We start from the raw sequence: 5,026 nt of genomic DNA, 5'->3' as shown, positions 1-5,026 counted from the left end.
AGATAAGCGCGCGTAGCGAAAGGTAAACAGGGCGAGCCGCGGCGCGTTATTGAGTTCGGACGCTGCGGGAGATGGATCACGGGTTTCCCCCGGGAGATGAGGTACGAGGGAAAAGAGCGCGCGTTATAAGCGGTGACTTGTAAGCGAGCCATTATTCGCATTTGCCATTATGATGCGGCAATTTGCAAAGTCCAAACGGGCCTCCCAACATAATTGAAACTCCATCTTCTCGTCAAACAATCGGCCAACAACGTCTTCCTCACTCCCGAGCAGACAGGCTTCCTTATTTATCCTGACTTTCCTACTTATTCGTTTATTGCTACTAGATGCGCGCGATTATGTTAAATGCGTAAAACCATAAGGATATAATGGTAGACACGGATGCGCTGAGATTTCCATCGCTTGGCATGACGTTGCGTTTTCCATCGCGATGTGTGGTCAAAAGGAGGTTTCCTACATACCCGCGTACAGTGTTGTTGATGTGCGGTGGAAGTGACTACTTAGTTGAGATGTATGGGCCCTACTTAATAAATTGATAAATAGAACGAATTAAATTAATTCGAGGCTCTCGCGGAGTGTAGAGAGCAGTTGAGAAATTTGGTGTACCGCAGACTCGCGAGACCGTAAGAGCACATCCTCCTGCTATTTATAATAAATATTTCAAGACGGTGAGTAGTTAGCTGTTGGATCGATTCGCGAAGTGGGAGGAAGGTGATGTTGGGAGTTAGAAGTTGTGCGGGATGGGGAGGTGGAGCGGAGCGGGCGGGTGGGGGAGGGTGGAGGCAAAGGAGAGGGAGGATGAAAAAAAAAAATAGAGAGAGAGGAACTTGGATGGAATAGCCGATAAACCTCTTGGGGAGCGGTCGAGAATTTCTGGGGAGAATCGGTACGGTCATAACCTCGTGATAAATAACTCAGCTTAGAGAGGAGAACTCGGCGCGCCATAGTAATCCTTCTTCTTGAATGTCCAATAATTAATATTAATTTATGGGCATAATTATTGCTAAGCTGCATTTTTACTTTAATTGTAACACTTATATGGCGACCGTAATGCTTGCATAGTGTTAATAATTGCTCCCATTAAATAATGCGCTCATTTTTCCCGGGCAGCACAATAGAATAAATAGTGTCCATTGATGGCGAAGGCGCTGCCCGTTGACTACGCATTTATAATAATGCCCGCAGAACAATCGCCTCCATGGCTTTGATATGACGTTTGTGTGAGCGTTCGTTCGTTCGTGCGCGCGTTTATTTGTGTGCGTGTGTGAGCGTGTGCGTCTGTGTGGTCGGGCCAAATACCGTTGCGTTGAAATTAGACAAGGGGAGGGATTGTCCTCAATTTACAGCTACGTATAATCGGGCCGTCGCGATTGTCCTGGATCTTAATCAATTTGGAGCTTCGAGGAGGCTTGTTGCGACGGAGAAGTTGATGATCGCGGGACAATGAATTCGCGTGTGGATTAACTCGACGAAAAGCCGGCAAGTTTCGTCGAGCTATTACTTATCTCGCGCGCTACGTAACATTAACCTGCGGGGTTTGCTGAACAAATGTCACTTGACGCAATGTGACAAACGGCACTCTGCCTTGCCGCCATGCTACACTTCTCCCATTACGTATTGCCCAACTTTTCAACTGAATTTACTTAATCACGGGCAATTTGACTCGAGTCATTTTTTTGTCTCGGAAAGACGGAGATTGTCTACCTGATGCTCGCGAGAGTTTTCTGCATAAATATCTTGCTTTTGTCTTAAATGACACTTGTCATATAACACAAAACCGTCATGTATGGACTTTAGAATATTATAAAGATACTCCGTGTTTTATTGCATGATGAGAGAGTGTGAAAGGGGGAGATAGAGGTGTTGTATATTACACGATTTATATGACAAAAATAATATAATTTTCCATTACGATTATTACCATAAGAAGATAAATTTTTTAACTTGTAAAGTTAATAATATCATACTCGCGGGTAGGAGAAAGCTTTGATTATAAATATTATTTATATAATATGGGTGTGCAGAAGTAAAAGTTAAAAAAGTTTTAAAAATTCAATCGATTGGTGTTTTTACATTAAAATGGTATAGTTTGTAATTAATTTATTACAAGGGTTAATCGACCGTAATTCCTTCCTACGTCTTTAAGATATTGAATCTTTCGTCATCCTTCCAATATATGAAAAAATGTAATTAAATAGAACGATCGCATAACGACTTAACTTTAAAATCAACATTAAAGAAAAGAAAAATCTCTTTGAAATTTAATCCGAAAAGTGAGTATACAAGCTTTTCACCAAACAGCTTATTCTTCCAAATCTTATTCAAGATGTACTCGACAACATTAGATCACAGGCAAATTGAATTAAATGGTACTTAGGTATGATGATAAATGACTTCACTATAATTTCGCATTGGTATATCGAATATCCAGCATTTTATCTTACATCTATTATCGTGAAAAATTTCGCGTGTGTGTATCTACATATCTACAACATAATCAAGAAATCTATCGATGCATTAAACTGTTTGTAAGTAATACGAGAACGTTCCTTACATCTTACATCGTCTTACATCGTTGCTGCATACTTTGGGCAACACTCGAGATGCACTTTGATAAAAAGTGCACATGCATATTACCGAAAATCATTGGCTTATATGCATCAGACATAATAGATAAACAATGAGATTTAGATAAGGAATCGAATGGCAACGAAAGTCGTAAGGGCGTATGGGCTGACGAGGACGCGACGATTGCGATGACTGCGGCGGCGACGGAAACTCCCTCGACAATTCGTTTTTCCACCAATGTGGAAAAGCTCGTCGCGCGTTTTATCTTCCGTTCGTTAACCGCCCCGGGAAACCAATGAGTCCATAGGTCGGAATGACACGGTCCATTTCCATTGTCTTCTTTACAATGCCCCCGGCGATCGGCGTGCAAGTTGATCTCTCAACTCAGCCGTCGATCCACGCGCAGTTGCAACTGCAGTCCCAGTTAAGTCGAATGGCCCGTGTCGGCTCTTAAAACTGATTGTTCGGCAAAAAGCCGACCCTCCCCTCTATCCCCAACCTCCTTTTTATCACGGTGAAGGTGATTAGGTGTCCGACTGCCCTTTCCAATCCTAGGATCAACGATGAGAGAGCGGGATATTTTAATCGACATATTGTGAAAAGGCAGATTATGAACTACGAGAACATTTGAGTATTTCGTTGTAAGGGCTTCGATTACACTATGAAATACGAGTTGACGCGGTACGGGTACGTAAGAATTTGAAAGATTTTGTTCATCAGGTTCGTAGGCATTTACGGTTATATATTTAATAAATGCTATATAATTAGGGGCAATGTTACGTATGTAACATTTCAGTTTGTACGGCGGATATTAATGCACGAGAAATGTGGATGTTGAGCCGATAGCAATATTAATCGCGATTCAAATTCACACTTGCGTTTAAAAAAAATCTCCTCCTGCTCTTATTGCCATCGCGTATATTAAAACTATAGCACTTAAATATGTTTTTTCATATCGGTAATTATAACTTTCCTTTCGGGATAAAAATAACCGTAACTTGATACGAAACGGCAGATTTAAGGGACCGCTGAATGGGATAGTAATCTGCGGTACTCAGACCCCGTGAAACGAAATGAAAAAAAGAAAGGGAAAAAAAGAAACGGTTATGGCTGAAATTCTCGCAAAGCCAATAGATTGTAGAGTTGAAGAAACTGGCGTTTATATTTGAAAAATCATTCAAAGATTATGTTTAAAAAATCTCGGCGCTTATAATCTTAATTCACACAAATGCAAATATAAATCGCGTTAAACTCGCGGATACATTAAACCAAAATCACTTATTTCAAATGAGTAGCGTAATTATCGCAACGGCATACCGCCAATAGTTGCATATCATTAGCAATTATAAATCTGCTCCGTTTGCACGGTAAACACGCGTTCAACTTAAATCCCTGAATTCTCGTGAGCACGGTGATTTGTCGCTGGAAATGGATTATCATTGCCATAAAATCATAGCCATATAAACCAAAGTATCGCATTACATAAAAATCATTCAAATCGTTTGCAATTTTACATCGCGTTTACCACAACTTATCTCACCTCCGCCGACCATCTGTACCACGCAATAATAATCCACTCGTTAAAGCTCTCAAAGCGGAAAGTCCGTAGGCAAGTCCCCGAAGTGAATCAAAATTATAAATAATGCATAGCATTCTAATGCGCCAGTATTCCCGGGGAATTCCGGTAGCGCGAGCCGCTGGTATTAAAAATCAATAAATACGCGGCAGCGCTCGGTTAATTCAATTGCTTTGGCCCAGGCTTTGATCGGCTAAATCTAAGCCACTCGCAAATTATCATATTAAGACATTAAGTCAGGCTTATCCAGATACTGGCCTCGGCGGAGGCGACTGTCTTTTGTAAAGCCGATGGAAGGGACCCGAGGAAGAGTCAGCGCGCGCCTCGGCGACAATCGATAACCGTCGATGGGCGTGTTGGCGCTTCCACGGGACCAGCGGATGGTCACACGCGGTTGCGAGTGCCCACGCCGACAGCTCGAATGTAATAAACGACGCTACAGTCGCGCCGCTAATGGTGTACTCTATCTCGTCGATCGCGATGCTGGGGCACTTTCGGGCGATAGACCCTCGGTCGTCATCCCCGAGTATCGGCGAGCGCGGCACCTCGACCGGCTCGAGCGAGTCGGACATTCCCAGTAACTTGGAACATCGCCACCAACTCCTCGTCACTTCGGGGCTTTGCAACTATCGTCCTTCGATTCCAACCCCATCCCATGATCCCAGCCCCCAAACCCCTCCCACAAGCACAGTATCGACGCTTAATACGCTTTTTGCTCCTTCGATTGAGGCGATTAAAGCGAATTTCGTACGGTTGCTCTTTTACTTTTTTTCTTTTTTTTTTTTTCTTTTTTTTCTTTTTTTTTTCTTTTTGGGCCCTCCGTAACGAGCATCGCCTTGCCTTCGTGTGTATGCACGGATCTCGCGGATATTATCGTCGTGT

This window comes from Ceratosolen solmsi, unplaced genomic scaffold, assembly GCF_000503995.2.
Source record: "Ceratosolen solmsi marchali unplaced genomic scaffold, CerSol_1.0 scaffold2, whole genome shotgun sequence".
Classification (NCBI taxonomy): Eukaryota; Metazoa; Arthropoda; class Insecta; order Hymenoptera; family Agaonidae; genus Ceratosolen; species Ceratosolen solmsi.
This window is presented reverse-complemented; position numbering follows the sequence as displayed.